The 27,633-nt window shown below is 42.3% G+C and overlaps 1 long non-coding RNA gene across 1 annotated transcript in view; it reads left to right on the top strand.

The window, feature by feature from the left end:
- LOC129335921 (uncharacterized) overlaps positions 1-27,633 on the top strand; it is a 46,962-nt gene that overhangs the window by 8,834 nt on the left and 10,495 nt on the right. The window contains exon 2 of the long non-coding RNA XR_008597644.1: positions 13,285-13,339. This is a non-coding gene — a long non-coding RNA (uncharacterized LOC129335921). The remainder of the gene's footprint in view (positions 1-13,284; positions 13,340-27,633) is intronic.

Raw genomic sequence — 27,633 nt, 5'->3', positions numbered from 1 at the left:
GCAAAGGGTTTTCCGGTATAAGGTGCTCCCCTTTGGCCTGTCCACTGCCCCACGAGTGTTCACTAAATGTGTGGCCCCTGTGGTTTCCTTCCTGCGGGAAGAAGGCTGTACCATCTTTCCGTACCTCGATGACTGGCTCATTGTGGCTGAATCGGAGTCTAGGCTGGTGCAGGACATTGGCTTGGTACTTAGCACTTGCCAACGCCTGGGGCTCCTGGTGAACTTGGAGAAATCCAAACTGGTGCCCAGCTGCAAGGTGTCCTACATTGGCGCACTCTTAGACTCTGTGGAGGGTAAGGCCCTGCTCCCCTTGGAGAGGGCTCGGTCCCTACGGGGCCTAGTGTCCATGTTTAAAAGGAACCGGTTCCAGTCTGTGCGCACTATCCAGTGCTTACTAGGGCATATGGCAGCGGCCACCTCTGTGGTGCCTTTTGCTAGGCTGCGTATGTGCCCGCTCCAGAACTGGTTTGTGCGGAGGTACGATGCTCTGTTGCACCCTCCGTCCCTCAAATTCTCCATCCCGAGGGTCATCCTCTCCTCCTTGGACTGGTGGCTGTCTGATGACAACTTGTTTAGAGGGACCCCTTTTGGGTATCACCACCATGACATCACGGTTACCACTGATGCCTCTCTGTTGGGATGGGGGGCTTACTGTGGTGATGTGTCTGTGCAAGATGTCTGGTCTGACAAGGAAAAGACCCTCCATATCAATGTGCTTGAACTAAGGGCCATTCGTTTCGCACTTGTGTCTCTTACAGCACTGCTGAGAAATCGTCAGGTGTTGGTGCAGACGGACAACACGACTGCCATGTACTACGTGAATCAGCAGGGGGGCACAGTGTCCATGGCCCTGTGCCGGGAAGCCACACTCACTTGGCAGTGGGCTATCAAGAACGGCGTGTCGCTCCGTGCTATACACGTGGCTGGGTCAGACAATGCCCGGGCAGATGCCCTCAGCAGGGCCCCTTTACTAGACCACGAGTGGGAACTGAACGGAGAGTGCGTTGGGCCGATCTTCCAGATGTGGGGTCATCCGGTGATAGACGTGTTCGCCACTGCGGCGACCACCAAGGCCCACACGTTCTGTTCCAGGGCAGGGAGCGACCCCCTCTCTATTGGGGATGCCTTCCAGTTTACGTGGACGCAGGGCTTGCACTACATGTTTCCTCCGTTCCCCTTGATTCCCAGGGTCTTGTGCAAGATAGAGGAGGACGGGATGGACTGCATCCTAGTGGCCCCCTTCTGGCCACGGCAGGTTTGGTTCCCGAAGCTCCTGCGAATGTCCCAACGGACGTATGTGAGTCTGCCCCCTCGGCAAGACCTTCTCCTAAACGGGAGCCTAGTCCACCACGATCCCAGGAAGCTGCACCTAACGGCTTGGCGGATCGTTCCTCCCCTGTAGGCTTTACTGACGAGGTACAGAGGGTCCTCCTGAATGCTCGTCGGCCATCCACTAGGCGCGCTTATGCGGCCAAGTGGCGCAGGTTTGAGCTCTGGGCACTTGCCAGAGGAGTGGTGCCCGAAAGCAGTCCCTTGGGGGTTGTGTTCGAGTATTTGTGCCACTTGCGTGGCCTGGGCTTGAAGGTGTCCTCCCTCAAGGTACATTTGGCAGCGATATCAGCTGCTCACGCCCGAGTTGAGGGTGCTACGGTGTTTTCTCACCCACATTCCCGCCAGTTCCTTAAGGGCATGTACAATCTTTACCCACCTGTGTCGGCGCCAGTGCCTCAGTGGTCGCTGTCCTTGGTGCTCTCACGTCTCATGTTGCCTCCATTTGAACCTATGGCTACATGCCCCTTGGATATGCTATCCTACAAGGTAGCGTTCTTGGTGGCCGTCACATCGGCCAGAAGGGTCAGTGAGCTGTCTGCACTGCGGTCTGACCCTCCCTTTCTTGTGTTTCATCCCAACAAGGTGGTCCTGCGTCCCTGCCTCGGGTTCCTGCCCAAGGTGGTGTCCGCCTTCCACCTCTCGCAGGATATCTCACTGCCTGCATTCTTTCCTCAACCCTCCTCTAAGGGGGAGAAGGCCCTCCATTCCCTAGACTTGAAGAGGGCCCTAGCCTATTACCTGGATAGGACGAAGGGATTCCGTTCCAGTCCTCACCTGTTTGTATGTTTTGGGGCCAAGGACAAGGGTAGCAGGGCTTCCTCACAGACCCTGTCTAGGTGGATTGTGACGGCCATTAGCAAGGCCTATTCCCTGGCAGGGGTGGCTTGCCCGCTTCATGTCAGAGCCCACTCCACGCGGTCCCAAGCATCCTCTTCGGCACTCCTCAGGGGGGTGCCCCTGGTTAACATTTGTAAAGCAGCCACATGGTCCTCTGCAGACACCTTTGTCAGGCATTACGCCGTTGATGTCAATGCGGAGCAGGATGTATCTGTGGCCAAGGCTGTCTTACACTCCCTTTTTTCCTGAGGGAGTTTTGGAATGACTTTCTTGGCGTACCTGCTGGGTACCCTTGAGTGAAAGTGTGTATATATGTACCTGGGGGTGTGTATATATGTAAATATTGAGTATTTATGTGTCCTTACACAGTTTTTTACATAGATGTATATATGCATATCTATTTATTGTTGTTCTTGTTTGTTCAATAAAATTGTGTTGGACTTCACCCCCGCCTTCCTTAATGTGTGAAGCTTGGTACACTCCCATGTGTGGAGGCACAGAAGAACGGAGATGAAAACAGGGTTAACATACCTGTAACTTATGTTCATCGAGTTCTTCTGTGCTGACACACAACCCTCCCTCCTACCCCGCTGTGAACTCCAATGCACGATAATGTGATGGCTGTAACAGAAATTGGTGTTTTTAAGGTGTTATGGCTGGAGTGTGTTGGTCAAGCGGCGGCAAGGGAGAACTGAGGGAAGGGGCCGTTGGTCGCTGGAGGATCACGTGACCGTTTGGGCGGGAAAACGGTCGCTGAGGCGCGCGACAAACGGCCCCTTCGGAGCCATGGAAGCTCTAGAAAATTCTCCGGCGGCTGGCCTGCGCCTGCGCAGTCCCATGTGTGGAGGCACAGAAGAACTCGATGAACATAAGTTACAGGTATGTTAACCCTGTTTTTCCTAGCCTTAAGTGATTGATTGCTAGGCTTGCATGTTTCCTAGCACTGCTTCTAAATATTGTAGTTAACAGGAAAAATCAGCATCATATCATACACGAAATCAGGTCTCTTCAGTTATAACTTTATTTTGCCCTTCCTTCAGGAACACAGGATAGCCAGCATGTGTCCTCCTCACTGATTTTATCCTTTCACTATCTCAGTAAGGTGGGTTAGGCTGAGTATATGATAGCTGAAGGCTACTCAGTGAGGTGCATGGCTGGGTAGGGATTTGAATCCAGATCTTACTAACCCTACTCCAACAATTGAATTGCTAACTCTTGTTGACTTGCCTGTATTTCTGAATCCAAGCAGGAATATGACATCCCTGTCATAGGTGAGACTTGGGAATGAAAAAAAGAATTCGTATATCTGAAGTCCTGTTTGAGGTTTGTACTATTCCCGGAATGAGATGAGATGAAAAAAAATCTTAAGACTTGTTTTTTCAATAGCAGCTATGCTGCTTATCCCTCTCTTGCACAGCATTTTCAGCCATTCTGGTCTCCCTTTTTCAGTAGCTTCCTTCCATCCCTTCTTACCCTCTAATATGACACCCAAGTTTGAAGCCTTTCAGGGTCCACCTTTTGTTAGTTTTAATAGGTGCTTACTAGAACAAGTAAGTTTGCTTTGTGTTACCTTGAGAACAAAGCTGATTAGCTTCCTTGCTGTGCCGTTCCTACTTGCCCTGTCACAAATTGCTAGTGAAAATAAAAGACTAGCAAATGTTGGGTGGTTCAAGGTGATAATAATTAGCTGTAAATTTTGTCAAACTGCCTTATCTGTGTGACTAGAGAACTTAATGTGCTTGCATTTGATTACCCATGTGTGAATCAGTGCAAAAATGATCAGAGAAAAGATGAGCCTCTTTTGAGGGTTTAAATGGGGGAGCCTGTGGGGTTTAATTATTAGTTTAATTTATTGTCCACCTTTCTCTGTGGGACTCCACGTGGATTACAAGTATGATAAGCACTTTTCAGTCACTCAGTAAATGAGTTATGAAATAGGATAGTGCCAATCATTAAGCAGGTTACAAGGTGCAGTAAGGTTTCCAGCCATCCAGTGAGGGAAATGCTAGAGTAGTCATTTGAATAATAGTGTGGACCAGTAGTCTTGGTATTGCAGAAAAAATGAAGTTATTTTGTAATTTAATGCATTGTTTTAGTAGTAGGCTTCCTTTGAATCTTAAATGACTTTAAGTGGCTTTAAAAACATTTTAAAGGAATAAAGTTCAATCCTCTGCCTGTCCTCCCTATTCAACAAGGTGACCTACTTGACTGAATACAGCATCTCTGCAGTATGGATCCCACATATTTAAGAAGTGCCTCTCCTTATATGAACCTGAGTGGATCTTACGATTGTTGCAACAAGGCTTGAACTCTCTTTTTCTCCTTTAAGGAGGTGCATCTGTGACCCAAAGGGCAATGATATGTTTTTTGGTGGCTCCATCCATATGGCATGGGATGCCAGTTGAATGAAGAGATGCCTTTTCTGTTAGTCACTTCAGATGGCACTGTATAGCTGTATTGTTCAGATGTTTTGGTGATGGTTTTAATTTGTCAGGTTCTGGTTGCTCTTTAAACTATTTGGTCTTATTTTATGGAATGGCCTGCCTGATGAGGTCAGAAAGGCCCTACCCACTCTTCTGGCTTTCTGCAGACTGAGCAAAACTACATTTTTCAAAAGGGCTTTTCTACACAAGTAATAGGATTGTACTGCACAGAATGGTTTCAAATGCTACTTGGGTAAAAGTTTAGAGTCTGTGTTCTATACTGACTACTGTGTATAGTGCATACTGCCTGTTGCTCTAAGTAGGATCATACTACGTAATTTTTTTGCATCATGTAATATGTCATGTTAATACTTATGCTTTGCTGCAGTTATGTTCTCAGATTTGTGGTTGGTTACAAATTTTCTACTATACAGATACTATTACATTGTTTATTGAATGTTCCAATCCTGTTGAATATATTGACTTTGTGTAATCTGTCTTGAGTCCTAGTGACAAAGGTGGACTGTAAATAACATAAATTTTAACCACTTTGAGCAACAAAGAAAAGTGCTATAGAAATAAAGAAAATGAATGATGAGTGTTAATGTAATGAAATGGACAGACATTCAATATTTATAAAAGCTTTATATCTGAGTTTTGAATTGTGTGTTTTGGAAATTTTATAAGTATCTGGCTAAACAGCCAAATTGTGGAGTTAATTTGGATTGTAAACTTTGTGTTTTGGGCTCTCTTTATGTCCTTTCAGTCATGGTTTTACTTTGTTCAACATTTTGCTGTGTTGGCATGTAAATGCCCTAGTATGTGCTTTTTCTACACTATACTTGACAAATTCTTTTTGGCTCTGGAAGCCAGTCCAAAAAATTAGCAACCAGACTTCTGTTTCATCATTCAAGTTTATTTATAACTATTTTTTAATTACTGATACCACAAAAATAAGTGCCACAATGAAATTTCTAGACACCATGGCAACCTTGTACCTGGGATTTGCCAGACTGTGCAAGAGAGGTTATTATGCACCTTAATTAAAATTTGATAGGATCCTATGGTTCAGAAAATGTTTTGTAGGCTACCAGTGGGCCATCATTGCTTTGGCCACTTCCATTGGAAAAGTAGAAAGAAACATAGGTTGCTAAGCTACTTCCCAGCTTTTCTTGCCTGTTTTGAAATGCTGACTACTTTGATTTCTTCTTATTTTATTTTCTGCCTGTCTCTTGTCCTTAACTTTTTGGAGCTTTAACATGCTAGCTGGGCCAGATGTTGGCATCTGAAGAGAAACAATACGCAGGAGCTTTTCATTCAATTAACTTCTGAATTTTCAGAACCAAAGAAGCAAAAGAAGACCTGTCCTCTCAACCTAAGCATACATATTTCAAATTTGTTCTTATTTATGAGCACCCCCCCCCAAATTAAAACTGAATTATGGCTTGCCAGGAGAGACATTATGTGCGTCTGTTTGTCTCTGTCTGTCTGTCTGTCTGTCTTGAGTTTGTGAGTCAGGAACAATGTAGGAATTTGATCTGACAGCTTTTGATTAGCTTTTTGCTCTGCCTTATGTCTTCATTAACTTGTTGGTCAGAAGTCTTCTCATTTTCATATGTCTAAAATAAACAAAATCTCTCCCAAGTAGGTTTGACATTTATAGCTGAAAAATGCTGGGGGGATGGGGATCCTGTTGGATTGCTGAGCTTTGAGAAGTGCTGCTGAGTATTTCCTTTCTGTTCTGCTTTTGTTAATGCTGCTGTTGTTATGATTTCTCATCTGGAAACAGCATTTAAAAATGCCTAATATTTTAGGGTGCTGTGGGAGACTTTTCTCTGGATGGATTTGGCCCATTGCTTTTAGGCAAAAGGTCACAAAGTCACTCAGGAAATATTGTTGAACTGAGATTTGAACTTGTGCCTTCCTGATGTAACACTTAACACACTGTACCACACTTAGGTCTCATAATCTTGATACCCTTTACAACACCCCTTTGAATAATAGTGGACAGTATTCTGTCTTGGATATACACCTTAATGTGGTGAGGGGGTTTGAGTATGTCAGAGAAGCTAAGAGCAACATCATCAGGAGCACAGGCTTGGACAACAGCCTAAACTCCTGGAAGAGTCACTCAAGGCAGAATGGTCAAAGCTGAGACACCAGACTAAGATGCATCCACCCCGTTCAGGAATCAACGGTCACATCAGCAGAAGAGAATTGAATGTTCCAGTGGTGATGGGAGCAGTAGTAGTGGAAGGTGACACTGGTGGAGGTTCTTTCACAGACAACGGCAGTGTCAGTTCAGCTAACCCTGGTTAATACTGCACAGCAAAAGAAGGCAATGATAAACCACTTCTGCTAATCTCTTACCTTGAAAACCCTATGGTGAGACAATCCAAAATGGAAAAAGATACAGTGCTGGAAGACAGGACCCCCAGGTCAGATGGCACTCAATTGGCTACTGGGGAAGATCTGCGGACAAGTACGAATAGCGCTGTTCTTAATGATGGGACTGAATTAAAGCCAAAAAGGACATCCAGTTGTGAATGTGAATAGATGCAACTTCCAAAGCTGTGCAACACACATAATAGGAGCATGGAACGTGAAAAGTGTGAAAGCAGGTAAGCTAGAAATCATAAAACAAGAAATGGAACATTTAAACATTGCAGTTCTGGGTGTGAGTGAACTAATGTGGGCCAACTCAGGACATTTTCAGTCAGAAAACCACAAAGTGTTTTACTGTGGAAATAAACTCAAAAGAAATGGTGTTGCTTTAATAGTGAGGTAAGACATAGCACAAGCAGTCAAGAGCTGTGATGCAAAATCTGACCGAGTAATATCAATCAGAGTTCAGGGATGTACTTTTAACATAACCATCATTCAAGTTTATGCTCCAACTACAGATGCTGAGGAAGAAAATAATAAACTTTTATGCAAATGTCCAAGAATAAATTGATTATACACAAAACAAGAAATGCTGATAATCATAGATGACTGGAAAACAAAAGTAGGAAACAAAGCAGAATCAAACATAGTTGGAAAATTTGGACTAGGATCACGAAATGAAGCAGGAGAGGAACTCATAGAATTTTGTGATGCCAACTACCAGTTCATTACTAACACGTGCTTCAGGCAACCAAAAAGACGATTATATATGTGGAGAACACTGGGTGACCAATACAGAAACCAAATAGGTTATATAATTGGAATCAGAAGATGGAGAAATTCTATCCTCTCTGCTAAAACAAGACCCAGGAGCTGATTGTAATACATATCATGAATTGCTAATGTCAAAAATTAGAATGAAGTTGAAGAAAAACTCTAAAAAAATCATAGTGCCAAAATACAATCTAAACAATATTCCTGAAGAATTTAAAGACCATGTAAAGAACAGATTTGCAATACTAAGTTTAATTGATTGTGAGCTGGAAGAACTATGGGCTGAAACCAGAGATATTATCAAGGAAGAATGTGCAAAGACTATTCCTGTAGCCAAAAGAAAAGAGAAACCCAAATCGATGACTGAGGAAACTCTTAAAATTGCTAAAGATATATGAGAAGTAAAGACAAAAGGTGACAGAACTAGGGTCAAAATTCTCAAGGCAGCTCTTCAGCAATTTGCACGCAGAGACAAAGAAATCTATTATAATAATCAGGGCAAAGAAATAGAGGACAACAATCAAAAAGAAAGAACAAGAGATCTGTTCCAAAAGATCCAAGAAATCAAAGGGAAATTCAAGCCATGGCTTGGGCTGCTGAAAGATCTACATGGAAATACAGTATCTAATCAGGACAAAATAAAGGAAAGATGGAAACAATACACTGAAGACCTATATAAAAGAGATGGAAGGATGACCGATACCTTTGACAAAGAATCTTTTGATGAAGAACCAGAAATCTTAGAAAGTGAAGTCAAAGCTGCACTCAAAGCAATTGAGAGAAACAAAGCACCTGGAGTAGATGGAATACCCATAGAGCTATTCCAAGCTACAGAAATGGAGTCCATCAAAATCTTAATAAGAATCTGTCAACAAATATGGAAAACAAAACAATAGCCCACGAACTGGAAATGCTCAGTCTACATTCCAGTTCTTTAAAAAGGGGATGCCAAAAAGTGCAGCAACTATCAGACTGTTCCCATGCAAGCAAAGTGATGCTGGTTTCCAATTGGCAAAGGTGTCAGACAAGGATGCATATTATCTCTCTACTTGTTCAACCTCTATTCAGAGTATATCATAAGGAAAGTTGGATTAGATCTAGAAGAAGATGGAGTGAAAATCAGTGGAAGGAATATTAACAATTTGAGATATGCAGATGACACTACGTTACTGGCAGAAAATAGTGAAGGCTGGAAATGACTACTGATGAGGGTTAAAGAAGAAAGTGCCCAAGCAGGATTACAGCTGAGAATCAAGAAGACAAAAATAATGACCACTGAGGAATTACACAATTTTAAAGTTGACAGTGAGGAAATTGAAATTGTTCAGGATTTTCTATTCCTTGGCTCAATCATCAGGCAAAGGGGAGATTGCAATGAAGAAATCAGAAGAAGATTCAGACTCGGAAGATCCACTGTGAGGGAGCTAGAAAAGATCCTTAAAGATAAAGATGTCTCTCTGGGAACCAAGATCAAGATAATCCAAACTATGGTATTCTCCATTACTATGTATGGTTGTGAAAGTTGGATGATGAAGAAAGCTGATATGAAGAAAATGGATTCATTTGAAATGCGGTGCTGGAGGAGAGTTCAGATACCATGGATGGCCAAGAAGACAAATAAGTGAGTACTAGATCAAATCAAGCCTGAATTCTCCCTAGAAGCTAAAATGACAAAACTAAGGCTATCATATTTTGGTCACATAATAAGACGACAAATTTCTCTGGAAAAGTAAATAATTCTAGGAAAATGATAGGCAGTAGGAAAAGAGAAAGACCCAAAATGAGATGGCTAGATTCAATAAAAGAAGCCATGTCTTCCAGGTTTGTAGGATCTGAGCAAGCCAGTTAATGATAAGATATTTTGGAGGGCTTTCATTCATAGGATTGCCATAGGTCGGAGGCAACGTGATGGCACATAACACATGCGCAATTAGCTTGTGTTCTGTGAAAATCTTCTGTTTGCTATAGAACATTAAAAATTATTGCTTTCTTGGTTTTAACTTCTGAGTCCTTGGGTTTCAGAATTAATTTTTTCACAGCTTCTACATTTTAGTATCTGGTCTCAGATTGTTCAAGGGGCTGTGGAAACTCTGAACAGTCGGTACTTCATAGCTGAAGAGTAGTGGAAGATGCGAAGAAGAAGCTGGATATCAAGCTAGGTCTAGGCCTTAATCTGCTACTGCACACCAAGAGTATAACATGATCATCAAATCTCCCTCACCCCACCATCAATGTTCCACAAGAGCACTTACCATCTTGTCAGTAGCAAGGAAGTTTTAATTTCTGATGATGGGTGTTAGGCTTGCAGGTGATTTTTCCTTTTATTTTCAGCCTGTGTTGTTCTTTGTGTCAAAGCAACTGTACCTATCGTTAGGGTTCTTTTCTTCTTCCCTTTTTAGATTTTTTTTAAAAGGGGGAAAAGGAGCAGAGCCTTAATGCCAATGGAAAACCAAAGAAAGGCTGAAGAAGAATATATGCATGCACTATAAAAGATCCATGGAACAAAGTACAATACTAAATATTGTTTACAAAAAATAAGGGAAGACTTTGGGTAACCTACTAATTTCATACCTTCAAATATGTACAAAGAAGTTTTCAATACACAGAAAATATACATTAAGATGTTAAGATCATGGGAGGCAGTTGAATCTTCATCCAAATCTGACTTGTTTTATAACTAAAGATAAGTCCCAGTAATTGTTATCAATGTTTCCTTGAATGTTGGTAGGCTGCCATCTAATTAATAGAATAATGTTAGAAACTTAATGGATCCTTAAGATCCATATTCAGACTAGCAAACCTGCAACTTTTTCATATTCTGATAAGTTTAGAACAAAGTAGTATTTTTTGTAGGAGCATCTTTTGAATGGGCTGTATATAGCTATACCACGATTCAGGTACCTGCTGAAATGGGCCTGGCAGTCTTACCCCCAGATCTCATTTCCTGGAGATGTTAGTGCCTGAGATTCGGAAATCTGCATGCAACTTAGCAGTACCCCCAAGCTTGCCTTGCCCGTAGTCTGGAAAAACTCTTACCTGACTGCACTCTGAAGTCTTCACACAGTTTAGTAGCAAGAATTCAGTGTCCCAGATAACTTGGTTTTTCAGAAAATGTCTTCACTTTTGTAATAAATTGCTTTGGACAAGGGCTTAACTTAACCTTTTAATATAACATACATACATTTACATATTTTGTGGTATTAGCAAACCCCCTAATGCAAAAAAATTTGGACTGGCGCACATTCCTTCACATTTTGTTCAATGGAAATTGTACACATTGTACAGTACTTGAGCTTGTGTAAAATTATGTATTTGTTGACAAAACTTAAATAATTGGAAAAGGGAGATAAGTCCCTTACAAAATTATTCACAAGTAGATTGCAATTTCAGTTCTTTTAAGTTTAAAGAATTGTTTTCTTCTTAACATAGGATAAGGTCTAATTAGTCAAGGGATTATCTTACTGTTACTAGTAGTATTGTGGTAGAGTTTACAGCTAGCTACTAGAAAATAAAAATCTGCTACAAGACCCAGCCACAGTTTGTAGGTACCTGTACCATATTTGTTCTGTGCTGTTAAGGCCCTTGTGGGTAGATAAATCAGGGATTTATCCCACAGATGCGATGAGCAATGTAAAACAGCTACCCTCCATGGGCTGTCAGAAGTTGTTATGAGTGAGAAATGGCAGTTCTAGATTCTCAATGCACCCAAGATTTGTGGATAACTCCTCAGGGCCTGTATGGCCCCTGTTAAGCCTTATTGACTCAGAAGAAGGCTGGTATAAGATGACGCATGCTATACAGGAACATGTAATTCATATTGTTTTAGAGTACATAGAAAATTCTAGCCTCTTAACTGATTTTCCGAGAAAGTTTATTTGTTTAGAATATGTAATAGGAGAGGCATGTTGCTGAGATTTGGGATGATGGGAAAAAGGATAAAACCTCAGTTGTCACATTCAGATTACAGACTTTTTCTTAATGCCAGCTGGAATTTTTCCATGTTGTTCCTCTACTCCTAAGCTCTGAGTCACCACTAGTGGAGGCAGATAACCCATTGTAATTGCTGGAACAGCAATAATTTGGCCTAGACTTGTAAACAGTGGTGTATAAACATTTCCACTGAATTAAGAAATTTATTAGCAAGACAAGACCTCAGCATCTTTTAGAAGTGACGTTATGTTCACAGGGGAAAAAAATGAAACTTGGACAGCTATGCTTGTAGTACAGTCATATCTTACAATTAAAAGGAAACAAAGGTGGAAAACAAAATATACTGCTGTTTTAAAAGATGGGTAAACCAACCTATCTTTTCACCTCCCTTTTTTCTCCTGTTCTTCCCCTGGATTTCAAGGGGAAATCCTCTCATTTCTTTTTATTCCCTTTCTGTGGTTCATTTGCAAAGTGAGGAGGGAAGTATTCTTTTTGGCTGTGGCTTCTGTGGCAGCCATTTGGGATTTGATCCAATCTCCTACATCAGCCACTTTAGGGTGATGCTCACCATCCCCTCTCAAAATTCCTAAGGTGCCCAAAGACTCAGAAAGGTTGAGGGCCCCTGAGCTAATACAATATTTATCCAAGAGGAAGATTCCCAAATTACAGAATGTTTTTATTAGTGTACATACCAGTAACTTGTACAGCAATTTAAGATGAATTTTTCTTGATGGCATTTCTGGGCAAAAAGTCTTTAAGGATGCAATTAGGTAAGCAAGGTAATGCTGTTAGTGTTTTTTAAATTTGATATGACAGTCTGACTGCAGATGTGAATGCAAAAAAGAATGAATGGGTAATCATGCTTGATCTTTGACATTTTAAAAATTTCTTGATGTGCCTGCTTAGAGCTAGTCACAATATGGTGGCTTGGGGGCAGAGTAAGTAACAACTACTATTGGATCCTTTAAGTCACTTCAGTGTGAGCTACATAAATCCTTTGGTGAGTGCTGGCAGTGGTAGCAAACACTCCTTGCATGAATGGCTGTCAGTGACTAGTTTTTTATAGCACAGCCATTCCGAGGTGAGGTAGAAGCTGGTGGTCCATTGGGAATCAACTAATAGTTGATATTTGGTTTGTGATCTGTGTTGTATTTACCCCTGAATTAGAGTATTTCAATCTTAGTTTTTCCTCCCCTCCTCATCTGTATGAATTCTCTTAATCGTACTTACCTGTACTGTATTGTGGGCACATGTGAATAATTTGGTTATTGATGAAGATGCTGTATCTGATATTCATAATGCATGGGTCAGATATTGACATTTAAACATTTTTGACCTTACACAGAATCAGTCATTTCCCATTGTGCACAACCATTGAGGTCAGTTGAGTGCCTTCTTGACTTGATCATCCATGTGCTAAGTTCAAAAAGGATATGTAGATTAGTATGTTTGTATCAGTCTTTCAGTACGGTCTCCCTGCTTTGGATTGGTTGGTCCTTTAACTGAGTAACAACAGTCTGGAGCAAAACTGTAAAACAAAACAATGGAGATTGTGTGTGTGTTGGAAAAAACTTGAATTTATGAGTTCTGTTTTCTGTTGCAGTGATTGGAACTCCCCGGCATGGAACTGAACTGGGCTGTGTTGAGGAAACTATAAGGTATGTCGAGAATTTCCCTATGTTGCTGACATTAGTTTTTTGCTTACGTGTTGATAGAGCTGTACAACTACAATTTGGGTCCTGAGGTAAAGAATTTTACTGTCAAATGCCAAATCTGATTATTTCAGAACCCCTGAAATTCTAGTAGGTTGCTACTAATCATAGTTGTGAGAAGAGTAAGATGATGTACTTGAAGAATCTGACAAAGACACTTATGGCCGGATTACCAGAAGATTCATTCTCACTTCAAAATCCCCATCTTCTCTGAATTTTCTCTCTGATAATCTTTCAAACTTTATACAGCATTAGAACTCTGGATCAACTCATCTTTGAACTCGAGATGTAGAAATTCCAGAAACATTGAAACTTTGGGGGAAAGTCTGTCTTCTGTTGGTGATGGTGGGGACAATAATATTGAGAATATATACAAACAGTATTTTCTTATCAATCCCCATAGTGTATTATACACATTACAGCACATGAATTGCAGGCAAAATTTTAGCCATAGTATGTCCAAAGTGGAAGAGCTCCTCGGATCGGAAGCGACAAGAGATGAGGAGACCCTCCCTTGAACTCATGAAACCATCGTAGCTAGGGGGTGAGCCCGAGGAGGAACGGAGGGGCCCCATACCAGCCCCGGATGAGAAGGAATTCCAAGAGACTAACCCTGAGCACCTGCGGGTCATATGGGGAGAGATGGGCAAACTAAAGAGGGAGATGGCACAGGTGACGAGAGAACTACAAGAGATGATGTGCTGCCTGCCGCTGGCAGGAGCGCCCACAGGGCCAGGACCCAATGGAGATGGACTGGGGGATCCCTTGGGGGACGCTTCGGCCATGACATCCCCCTCCCCCTTTCTGCCTTAGAGAAGGCCTGTTAGGACAACAGGACCACCACCTGTCATTCCTCCACCCCAAGGAGGACCAGTCACCCCGCCACCCCAGGGAGTGGCAGTAGGCCCGTGGGGATTTTACCCCCTCCCTCCACCTCCCCTAAGGGCCCTGGCTGTCCAGCCACCAGGAGGGGTGCCAGGCAGGCCACCTCTACAACCACTGCAACAGTGGCCACCTCCTCCGGTTCTGCCGCTCCCAAGATTACTGGTCGCCCCACAAGAAGTCCCTCCTGCCATGCTACCACAGCAGGGGTGGCATAAATTGGATACACGGTTTGAGGGAGACCGAGAAGAGTTGGCCTTCTTCATTATGCAAGTGTTGGAGTTTTTCCAGGAGTGGGGGTCATACCTTTCCGAATGAGCACTGCCGAGTAAGCCACCTGAGGTCCAGGCTGGGTGGCTCGGCGGCTAAGTGGTATATCACTGTATATGAGGCCTCGGCCCCAGAACTACGGAGACTTGATACGTTCATACGAGCGTTAAGGGCTCAATTCGAGGACCCACTCAAGGAGCGGGCGAGAACCAAACTGAAAAGGATGTGGCAGGGCACTCGGCCTGTGCGGGAATACACCGCGGAATTCAGGTAGTACACAGTAAAGGTGTGCGACTGGACAGAGGGGATCAAGATTGAATTTTTCCGGGCAGGGCTAAACCCTGATTTAGTAGCCAAGGCCTTAGTACAAGATGACCCCAGGACCCTGCTGGAATGGATCCAGCTCACCTGTGAGGTGGAGAACCGAGACCAAGTAGTAAAGCTGTTGAAGATGCAGCATCAGGGGGCAGCCAAGAAACCCCTTTCCGGAGCAGGAGGGAGAGAGAAGAGAGCCCTCAGCATCTGCTCCCCGGATACGAAGTGAGCCATCCGAATGAAGAAGGGCCTATGTCTACAGTGTGGAGGAGTGGGCCATTTTGCTGCTGAATGCCCAGGAGGGTGAAGGGAATCTGCAGAGAGGAACCGATTGATGAAAAAAGTCACAGCCCCGGCGGGCAAATCACCTAAAAAAGCCCCCCAAGAAAAGTGAAGTGGCAACTGGGCTCCAAGCGGTGGAGGGTTCAGGGGGTCGAGCGGAGACCCATCAGAGGAGGAGGAGACTCTCACCCTGCTGGCAGGAAATGCCAATGACCTGTCGTAAGGAGACCCTGCTGACAGGTCACGAAGGAACCAGCACCTCAAGAGGTGAGACCAAAAGGGGCCTTACTGTACATGCCAGTGACTTTAGTTAACCTCCTGAGGGGGACTCACATCCGAGTGTGGGCTGCACTCAGGATTTGATTGCTCTGGCCCTAGTCACCAGGTTGGGGCTGAACGTATGTAAATTGGACCATCCCATCGTGTTTGAGCAGATGAATGGGTCTCGAATGAAAGGGCCCTGGCCAGTGTGGAAACTGAACTTGTCCTGGTAGGGATGGGGAATCACTGGGAAGCCAGAACTTTTGTCATAAGTGACGCCACCAAGTTCCCTTTGGTGTTGGGGATACGGTGGTTATGGGACCATGACCTGTTTGCAAAGCGGAAAACGGGAGGCGCACCCCACCTCCCCAAGAGCTTCCTATTAACTCAGGAAGAGAGACAGCAAATTCCCCGAGTACCAGGACTTGAACCAAGTATTTGATGAGAAGGAAGCTGATGAACTTCCCCCCTATAGGGCTACTGACTGTGCTATAGAACTGATCCTGGGGCAACAGCTTCCAAAAGGAAAATTATACTCGATGAGCCCAGGGTAGCAGTGTAACGGGACAGTTGCCCGTGTCTAAAACCAAGTTTCAACTTGCCAGGAGAAAGATGGATCTCTCTCCGGGGAAGCCGAAAGCAGTTAGTCTTTAGACCTGTCAAACAGATAAGTTCTTTGAACCAGCTGTTTATCAGTACATTTATTTATATAGGGTTCAATATTGCTTTGCAACTCCCCATCAAACACACAGACACCAATCTAGAGTTTATTTCACTTTATTGAAAATATACCCTAGTTTTTTAATGAAGCAAGCAATCAAAATATAAATGGCTATTAATATGAATCCTATAACAACAGAACATAGAAAGGCAATAAGAAATAAGTTCACTAACATTTCTCAATAAATCCTAAGTTTAGCATTGCTCAAAGTTTCTATGAAATACATAGGTAGAAATAGTTTCTCACCTAGATTCTCCCAAGAGATCTCTTCCATCAGTACCCTGCTTATTCTTTCTGTGTTTGCAATGATATACCTAATCATATGCAAATATTTAGGGTCTATTCACATGATAGCACAAACAAATATTGATTGGTTTGACACTTCACTGAATATTCATAATTTCATAGTACAGCCTTCCAATTAGTTAAAAAATTATGTCATAGTCAGAACTGCAGAAGAAAACTATAAATCTCTAACAAGTGTCAAGAAAAGTTAAGTTGGGCGATCACCATTGGTTGAATCTCTGATAGAAGAACATCAATCTCAGTAGAGTCCACTATTTCAATTAATTGTCAAAGGATGAAAGCACACCTGCTGAATTACCTTATACATAGAAAAAAAACACTGAAAGTTCATGTAAAGTTTAAAAGTTCATCTGGAGAGTATAGAAGCTAGGCCTAGTATTGTTCAGTATTGATTATTGGCATATGATTTTAATCTATATTGGCATAACAGCAGGAGGAATTATGTAAGTTCATTGACAAAAACCTGTCACGATGATTCATCCGCCCTGGTTCCCCTCATGCTGCACCTGTGTTGTTTCGTAAAAAGAAGGTTGGGGTTTGAGACTGTGTACTGATTATAGGTGGATTAATGCCGTTTCCATGTCCAACGCTTACCCCCTCTGCTTGATCTGAGATTTGCTGGGAGTGGTGTCCCAAGGAAAAATCTTTTCAAAATTGGATTTAAGAGATGTGTACTTCCAAATAAGAATAAGGGAAGGAGATGAATGAAAAACCTCTTTTAACACTCCCTTGGGACAGTTCGAATAGAGTCATGCAGTTCGGATTACAAGGGGCGCCAAATTTTTAAAAATTTAATTAATTAGGTATTGCACAAATACCTGTACAAGGGCGTGGTTGTTTACCTTGATGACATGTTGATTTATTCACAAGATTATGAGTCCCACGTGAAACTAGTGCGCCGGGTACTAAAAACCCTGAAGGACAACCACCTGCTTGTGAAACTGTCCAAGTGTGAATTTCACAAAGAGGAGTTGGACTTTTGGGGGTGTAGAATATCGGGGCATGGATTAAAAATGGATCCCGCTAAAATACAAGCGGTGGTGGGATGGGACCCTTCTAAAACCAGGAGGCAGTTGCAATCGTTCCTGGGCTTTTCTAACTTCTACAGACTGTTCATAAAGAACTTTGCCCAGATTTCTTTGCCGCTAACTGATTTGCTGAAAACCAAAGGGAAGGGGCCACAAGGGGTGAAGCCCAGTGCTAAATTAGGTTGGATTAAGGAATACCAAGAGGCTTTTGAGCACCTAAAAACCCTATTCACCTCTGAGCCGGTTCTGCGGCACCCGGACGAGAACTGGAAATTTATCATGCAGGTGGATACAAGCGACGTTGCAATGGTGGGGGAGGTCATTTTGCAAGCAGATGATGATGGGAAATTACACCCCTGTGCTTATGTATCAAAAAAAATTTCTGAAACTGAACACCATTGGGCGATATGGGACAAAGAGGCTTTGGCCGTTAAGTTAGCTTTGTGCCCCTGGAGACATTGGCTGGAGGGGGCTAAAGTGCCATTTGAGGTCTGGACTGATCATAAAAATTTAGAGGCACTGTGCACCCTGTGCAAACTAGGTGCCAAAAACCTACGTTGGGCGGAGTTCTTCTCCAAGTTTAATTTTACACTGAAGCACCTCCCTGGCAAATCTAACTTCCTGGCAGATGCCCTCTTGTGCATGTCCCAACATGAAAGCCAGAGAGAAAAAGTAATAGACAATGTTTTCGCCATCCCAATTGGGGGAGGCAGTGACCTCCCGGAGCCAAGCCAAACAGTTAAAGCAAAATGCTCTCTCCACGAACTGGGAAGAAAGAGTTAAAGAGGAAGCAGAGAATGAAGGAGACACCCTACCAAAGGATGAACTACAGAGGGGAGGGGGGGCGGCTGGTATCAACAGGGTAAATTGTATGTATGTTCCAGCCAGTTTAAGGGGAGAAGTGTTGAAACAATATCATGATTCCAAGTTGGCTGGCCACTTTGGATATTTAAAAACGTTGCATCTGGTACAAAGACAATTTTGGTGGCCAAACATGAGAAGTGACATTTCTCAGTATGCATTCATTTGCCAAGTGTGTTTGATGAGGAAAAGCAAACGAGGTAAACTGCCTGGTCTTCTACAACCCTTAGAAACCCCCTCTCGACCATGGGCTGTGGTCTCAGTGGACTTTATTACTGACCTCCCCCACTCAGAGGGAAAAAACTGCAATCTTAGTGGTGGTTGATTTGTTTTCGAAGCAAGCTCATTTCATTCCATGCTCCAAAATTCCAACCGCAAAGAAACTAGCCACCCTCTTTATGCAGCACGTGGTCAGACTGCACTCATTTCTGGATAAGGTAATATCTGATAAAGGAGTCCAGTTTGTTGCCAACTTCTGGCGGGAGCTACTGCAAGTAGCAGGGATTGAACAAGGCATTAACTCCGTCCATCATCCTGAGACTGATGGACAAACCGAAAGAGTTAATCAAGTGCTGGAGCAGTTCTTACGATGCTACATAAATTACCAGCAAGACAACTGGGCTGATTTCCTAATTTTTGCAGAATATTGTTATAACAACTCAGTGCATAGTTCCACCTGGGCCTCCCCCTTCATGGTAGCACATGGATATGAGGGCACAGCAGTGCCATTTGTAAAAACCCCAGCCACCAACAGACAACAGAATGTCCACCCTACATTTCAGCCTCCTAAAGAAAGCTCCCCAACCTGATAAATGGCATCTGGACCGCGGAGTTCCCCCCCTCCCCATGGTGGACGGACAGCTGCACCATGAAGTGAAAGAAGTCCTGGGCTTGAAATTAAACGGGGAGAACTGTTCTACTTAATTCGTTAGGTGCATTTTGATGAAAGTCAAAAGGAATGGGTAAAAACTTCAGATGTAAATGCCCCGAGGCTTGTAAACAAATTTCACAAAGCTTACCCTAACAAACCGGGGCCAATATGAGGGGGGAGACCTTCTTGGGGAGGGCAATATGTCATATATGCCTGTCTGCATATCTGCCATGAATGTATTCTGTGTTATATACTGGTTCTCTGAGGGCATAAGAATGTTAAGGCAGTAAGTTATCTTGCAAGTATTTACTTTCTCTTTCCCCGCTGCCTCTAGCAAGTGTCCTTGAAGGCCGGCTGTGGCCGGCTCGAAATTTATCCTTCTTGGGAACTGGGATGATTTCATTCTTTGTTCTGTCTAGCCTAAACCTAGCTTCTCCTCTTCACCCCCCTCTGGCTCCTTCATACCCAAACTTCAACGGTCCCTATCCTGATGGCGGGAACCTTCCCTATAACTTAACACTACCAACCTCATCCACTTCACTTCTGCCAATTCAGTTGTCTGAGCACCTTGAACTTGATGGATCTCTAATAAAATTATGTCAACCAATACACCTGTGTGTTTGCTATGGAGAACTTTGGGAATCTACCTGCCAAGGACTGACATTTAGTCACATTTAAATAGATGTATCTTTGAAAAATATCTGCAGTGCACACTGTAATATCCTCTAATGCTGTAGATTGTTGTACCTTAAAATCTTTATACTACTCAGATTGAGTGATTGAAATCTTTTTAACATTTAACTCATTTAAAAAAAAATCATAGGCATCTTTTCAGTGCTCCTCTAAATTTCCTTGATTTAAAACTTTGAGCCAAATCTGTGTTTGTACATCAGTTGCTTGTTTGGGGTTGCCAGTCTCTTAATGAGAACTATCCTCTGAGTATTAAAAAAATATCCCAGGCTCTTCTCTGGCTTCCATCCCTGTCCCAAAGCATGTTACCAAGTTTTGTTCTGTCCTAAAGACAACATAGATTGGGAAGAGCACCATAAATGAAGCTGTCATTTTAGCAGCATGGAGAGAAATCCTATGAAATAAAAGCTATTAAAAACCCACAGAGTATATCTTTTTGCAGTCTTTTCTTGGGTTTCCTTAACAGTTACTGTAGAAGTTCATTGGTATCATTAATCACAACTATATTGTGCTGGCTCATGTTATGGTCTGCTCATCTTCCCATAACCAAGGATAAAAAGTAGTTCTTGGTAATCATAGTTAAGGGGAACAGTTAGGTTTTAGGGAATAGTTAATTGGAGTATTGTAGCACACACAGTTGAAAGAAACATGCCGTAGAAAATGATTATTCAAACAGCTTCACACAGCTTGGGGTTAACATAACACTATTAAAAGCAGACATGTCTCTTATATCCTACAGAATTTCATTCCCACTATTGGTTTTCTACCTGTTCTTAGTCCGATGTACTGAGATGCCAAAAAATGAATTGTGAAATATTTTAGCAGGCTAAGGATTCCGGTGTGGATATCTGAGCTAATTACTTCTGTTAAGTTTTTTTTTTCATTTGATAATTGTGTTTCAAGAGAGTGTGAGAGTAGGTTGAAAAAATGACTTGGCTGTCAGAAATGTAGTCCCATGTATGCTGAGGGGTTTCTTTTGAGACAAACTTCTTTCCCTAAAGCTTGTGCTAATATTCTCTCTCACACCTCATCTTGGGTAAAGCCTTAATTTGGTTTGAGAGAATGATTAGGGTCAATGATTAGGGTGAGCAGATAAACTTATTATAGGACAATAAGGATAAATGTGCATATAGAAAATGTTGCTTCTGTCTTCTTGTTGTTCCCTGCTATGCATAGGTACATTGAGCAAAGGAGTGAAATATGATCGTTTCCTTTAAGTCACCAAATACACCTGTCCGGTCTTGTTTCATTGGAGGTGGTAATCTGTTATGAGAAATGAGTGCATTTCATCTCTCTGTGTGTCTGCTTGCAGGGCAGAGAGTGTGATGTAGAGAGGCTTTTAAATGGGCAGATGCACCCCCAAATCTCAATAACTAAGTATTCATAAAATCAGCCTTTCTTTGGATTCAGGTGAGGAATATTCTTGATGTTCTCTTGCTCTGACCTGACTTACATGGTTCTTGTTGTCTCATTGCTTAGGGCAGCAATGAAAAGGTTTAATGTGATCACTGTAGATTGTCTATCCCTTTCCTTTGAAGGTAATGAAAAGGCAAGGTCCAGTATTGTAGGCACCACCTGTCAAATTCTTATCACATTTCCGCCTCTGTATTGTGAAACCGGTTTTGGCTTTCTTCAAGCAAAGGCCTGTAGGAGAGTGACTCAAGAAATAGATAATAATATTTGACACACATGGCTGCTTATAATAGAATTTAGTTCATTTGCTCCTGTTAATGTATGTTTAAAACTTGACAAGTGTTCTGCAGTATGGTATAGTTAGCACTGTGGTAGTGAGCATGTTGGCATATCACTTGGGAAACCTAGATTTAAATCCTCAGAGAGCTAACATTTATATTTTACTTTGTTTGGGGAATTTCGAGGCAGCATACATAGAGTCCCCAGGCCATCTCTGATGCAGGCACAGACTTGCCTAGGTTCAGCAAAGTTTATCATGTGCTTTCAGGCATGTGTTGGATCCTTGGGTCAGTCACATTTTTCAGCTTTACCTGCTTAAGATAATTGTTTGGATAAAAGGAAATATCATTTACACAATTCTAATCTCCTTGGAGGAAGCTCAGAATAATAATTTTAAAATTCTGGTATGTCTTTAGAGCATGTGTATAGAGCCTAGTATATATGCCAGAGTGAGGCATTCTGAAGGGATCAACATCTCTGCAATCTTGTTGTTCTGTCACCTTGCTAGGAATGTTACTAAGGAGAGCATCAAGTGTGGGACAAATCATTGTTTTCTCCCACTTCAGCTCCCCTCACTGGGCTGTGCCCTTTAATATTGTAGAACAACCAACAGAAAATATATTCTGTGCCCTCTTTGCTATGCACATCAGCATGACTGGATCATAGGACTGAAAGGAATTTTGCTCTGTCATCCATTATAGGTGGGTGTGAGGGAGGTAAGGATACCTACTTGCAAGACAAGCACAAAAGGAAGGAAGTGAAAGAACATGCTTTTTCCTTGGCAGTGAACAGTGTTTGTACAAAGTCCCTGGCATACAAAAACTGAAGCAGTGTGAAAAAAAAACAAATCAATTTCCTCTCTGCTGCCTTAAGAGAACAAGAAAATAACAGTTAATTTTTAAGCCAGTGCTCCTATGAATTTTTGTATAAAATTGGATAAACACAAATAAAGTTGTCTTGTACTTCTGCATTCGGTGATAGCTTTGAATAGTCTATCATCAATATTATTATCCAAATCAAGAGTTAACAGCTTGATTCGCACCAGTGACAAAAACTGTGAGTGCTAATTTCTTTCAATTGAAGTTTAAAGCCAAGACTTAAAGCACTGAGAGCTTAGCTGTCGGAACACCTTAGCTATTCTGTGGTCTCAAAGTGCTGCTGCTCTTTGTCCTGTGGATTTGCAGTAGTATTTCAGGCTGTTTCTTTTTGCTGCTGGTCTGACTCAGTGGAATCACAGGCTGTAAGCTGCAGGTGAAGACCCCAGGGTCAAGAGCAATGTGGCTCATATTGCAGGGCAACTCTAACTTCCATAGAATCATAGGGTTGGAAGGGACCTCCGGGGTCATCTATTCCAACCTTCTGCACAATGCAGGAAATTCACAACTACTCCCCCCCCCCATGCTCCATGCCCAGAAGATGGCAAAACATCATCAGGATCTCTAGCCAAACTGGCCTGGGGAAAATTGCTTCCTGACCCCAAAGTGGCGATCAACATTATCCTTGGCCATGAGAAGGGGCCGCAAGAACTAATCACTGATTTAACCCTTCCTTCCTTCCCTCCCTCTCATGATCTGCCTAGGTTCACAGAATCAGCATTGCTGTCAGATGGCCATCTAGCCTCTGCTTAAAAACCTCAAAAGAAGGGAGGGCCCACCACTTCCTGAGGAAGCCTGTTCCACTGAGGGACTACTCTGACCATCAGGAAGTTCTTAATGTTTAGCCAAAAACTCTTTTGATTTAATTTCAACCTGTTGGTTCTGGTCCTACCTTCTGGGGCAACAGAAAACAACTCCATGCCATCCTCTATATGACAGCTCTTCAAGTACTTGAAGATGGTTATCATATCACCTCTGTCATTTCCTCTCCAGGCTAAACATACCGAGCTCCTTCAACCTTTCCTCATAGGACTTGGTCTCCAGACCCCTCACTGTCTTGGTTGCCCTCCTCTAGACATGTTCCAGCTTGTCAATATCCTTAAATTGTGGTGTCCACAACTGAACACGATATTCTAGGTGAGGTCTAACCAGAGGAGAGTAGAGCAATACCATCATTTCACATGATTTGAACACTGTACTTCTATTGATACAGACCCAAGTCACATTTGCTTTTTTAGCTGCTGACTCATGTTCAGTGTATGGTCTACTAAGATCCCTTGATCTTTTTTACACATACTACTGCCAAGACAAGTCACACCCATCCTATAATTATGCATATGATTTTTCCTACCTAAATGCAGAACTTTACATTTGTCTATGTTGAAATTCATTTTATTTGTTTTAGCTCAGTTTTCCAGCTTGTCAAGATCATCCTGTATCCTGACTCTGTCTTCGACCGTATTTGCTACCTCTCCCAATTTAGTATCATCTTCAGATTTAATCAGCATTATCTGTATTCCTTCATCCAAATCATTTATAAAAATGTTGAACAGAACAGGTCCCAGGACCGATCCCTGAGGCATTGCACTTGTCACTCTTCTCCAAGAGGATTGAGGAACCATTAACAAGCACTTTTTGGGTGCAATCTGTCAACCAATTACAGATCCACCTAACAGTAATATGATCCAAACCACATTTTACCAACTTGTCAACAAGGATATTATGTGGAACCTTATCAAAAGTCTTACTGAAATCTAGATAAACTATGTCTACAGCATTCCCCTGATCCAGCAAGGCAGTAACTTGCTCAAAAAAAGAAGGAAGTTAAGGTTAGTCTGACATGACTTGTTCTTGAGAGTCCCATGCTGGCTCTTAGTAATCACAGCCATCCTTTCTAAATGCTCAAGGACTGACTGACTGATGATTTGTTCTAAAACTTTTCCAGGTATAGACATCAAGCTGATTGGTTGGTAGTTACCCAGATCCTCCTTTTCTCCTTCTTGAAGATGGGGACAGCATTTGTCCACCTCCAGTCTTCTAACATCTCATCTGTTCTCCTAGAATAGGCTAAAAAAATAATGGGCAGAGGCTCAGAAATTACATTTGCGAGTTCTTTTAGTACCCTTGGATGCAATTCATTTGGCCCTGAGGACTCGGTTCCATTTAGAGAAAATAGGTGTTTATGTACTATTCCTTTGCTGATCCAAGGCTGTAACTCCCGTTGAGCACCATTTTCCTAGGAGGAGAAGACTGAGGAAAAGTAGGAATTGAGCAGTTCTGCCCTCTCTTCATTGCGTGTTACAATTTACTTTCCTGTCCCTGCAATGGGCCTACCATGTCCTTACCTTTTTTTTTTAAACATAAATGAACTCTTTTTGTTGTTTTTAGCATCTCTTGCTAGCCTAAGCTCATACTGAGCTTTAGCTTTTCGAACACTCTCCCAAAAGCACTTTGTCCCTCCCCTTTGCAAGTACTGCTTCAAAAGATTCCTATCCAGCTCCACTCAGGCGATTTCAGTCTCCACTCTCCTCTTATAGTGTATAACTCAGGCCAGTGTTCTGTATGTCTTTAAAAATGTTATGTATTTGAATGGTGGTGTAAGAATATACCCTGTTCCCATCACTAAAGTCTGGCTTCATTTGGCTTGTATGTATACTGTCTCCAACTGTGGTCCAACAGTCAGTAAGTATGGATAATGATGAACCTTGGTTGAATAAGAGATGACACAGTGAATGTGTTGGTGCTGTTTTTTGGTTTCCATAGTTTTCAGACATCAGCTTGCCTCGACTCTTTGTATAAAAATTGGATTGATGGGGACATAGAATTTAGTAGGACTCCACATGGAAATGCATAAGTACTCATAAATCTTTAAAACCTCTTTAATAGAAATGTGTGTCCTTTGTGAGACTGGTCCTTGTGAAGTCCTTCCAGGTCAACTTAACAGCAGTACCATTTTAAAATCTGTATACCTGCTCAGCATTTCATACAGGATGATTAGAAGACAAGGCCTTAAGATAATCCTTCAGTTTTAAGCATTCAGTTTTAAACATCTTGATAACGTGTTCTGGAGAACTGGAAATCTTGAACACTGTTCTGGATAATTTGATTGGTTTTAAAACTTAGTATGTGGCTCTTATTCCTTGTCAATGGCATCTTACATAGAAAAATGTTGTATGGTAATACCTCTTAAAGATCATTGGCTTATGTATTAAGTAGGGATGTGCACAGGAGAAAATTTTGTCAATTTGGTTTGGTAATAACGAACTGGAGAAAAAATACAGTATTCCTCAAATACTGAAACATTTTCTAGTTTGGTTTGGTATTACAGAGCAAATTTAGTAAAATTCAGCCATTGTTTCCTATGGGAAACTCAATTCAGGTTTATCCAGTGGCCTGGCGGGGGTGTGTGTCATTTTTTAACTGAATTTCACCATATTTGCAGGGCACCTATTCCTGACTTAAGTTTGAGAATATCAAATCTGATTAGGTATTCCCTTTTGAGTTTGATATACCCTGTTCCCATCACTAAAGTCTGGCTTCATTTGGCTTGTATGTATACTGTCTCCAACTGTGGTCCAACAGTCAGTAAGTATGGATACTGAATTTTACCAAATGCTGAATTTTACCAAATTAGGTAAAATTTGGTATTTTTAAAAGAATACCGAATCTGAATTGCACATCCTTAGTAGTAAGCAATTCTGTACTATGCCCAACATGAAAGCTTAAGTAGCAGAAGTCCAGGATACCATTAAAAGCTAAGTGCACCCAAAAGTTAGAGTGATTCCTTCTGCAAAAAAGGGCCTTATATTACTTTTCCCCATGCCCCAGCCTCCTTGGTTCCGATTGGCCTTCCCCCCTCCATTTTTTCTTAGTCCAATCCGAAAGATGGGAAGGGTCTTGGAAAACATAGGTTGCAGGAGAATTGACAGTTAGGCCTGTTGGAAATTTACTCTAGATCTCAGGCTTCCTTCAGGCTAGCAGGCCGAGGCTCATGGCAGGGTACCGTTGGTTTTCCTGGCTGAGACTGGGGAGTGTAATTGCTCTATTCTCCCCCATCATCCCTCATCTCTTCCAGCTGTTCTCATATTTTATTTCTCGTGGTGAAGGGCCCTCCCTTTGTTTTTCCTGCAAGCAGCATTGGTGGACTGAGGGCTGGACAAGAGATGGTTGCTTTGCCTCCTAACCCACAGACGGTGAAAGTGAACGCAGTTATGAAAGTGAATTTCAATTTTTCACTTTAAGAGTTAACTGAGGGTTCAGGTAATATAAGAACAGTTATTCTTTTATGTACTAAGCTTAGCAGTTTTGCTTCTAAAAATTACAAAGGTGCCTTACCTTCAGCTGCTTGTCTTAATTGAATATGTAAAAATTCCCATTAGTCTTTGCTGATGGATCTTCTCTGCCCTTTTCTGTTTGCAGTAGTTGCCCTAGCTCTGATAGAGGGTGTATATTATAATATATGTGGGTATTTCCAGTTAATACTTCTGCCTGATCCTGGAGTACTGTTTTAATAGTGTATAGTTCTTCCTGGATATATAAACTTTCAGTGGCATTCTGCTTGTTAGCAGTCTTTCAGCAATTCTTTGAACCAATTACAATGACGGATCTTAACAGGATCCTGGCATCCATGGAAGCCACTACTTGTTCGCTTGATCCTTGCCCATCTTGGCTGTTAAAATCAAGTAAAGATCACATACGTGAACCACTGAGATCCATTGTAAATCAATCACTAAGGGCACCTTCCCCTGGCCACTCAAACAGGTAGTTATCCGTCGGCTAATTAAAAAACCATCTCTAGACAAAACTAGACAATTATCATCCAGTCTCTAATCTGCCCTTTCTGGGCAAAGTGATTGAGAAAGCAGTAGCTGACCAGCTCCAGATCTTCTTGGAAAACTCTAATGCTCTACACCCTTTCCAGTCTCGATTCAGACCAGGGCATGGGACAGAGACAGCACTAGTAGCGTTAGTGGATGATCTCTGTCTGAATATAGACAAAGGCCATGCCTCCTTATTGCTCCTTCTGGATCTGTCTGCAGCTTTTGACACAATAGACCATGCCATCCTGTTGAGGCATTTAGAAACAGAAGTGGGCATCAAAGCATGTGCCTTGGACTGGTTTAAATCATTTCTCATGGAACGGAATCAAAGGGTTGCTGTTGGAGATCAACTATCTCTAGAATGGG

This window comes from Eublepharis macularius, chromosome 9 (assembly GCF_028583425.1).
Source record: "Eublepharis macularius isolate TG4126 chromosome 9, MPM_Emac_v1.0, whole genome shotgun sequence".
Lineage (NCBI taxonomy): Eukaryota > Metazoa > Chordata > Lepidosauria > Squamata > Eublepharidae > Eublepharis > Eublepharis macularius.
This window is presented reverse-complemented; position numbering and strand designations above follow the sequence as displayed.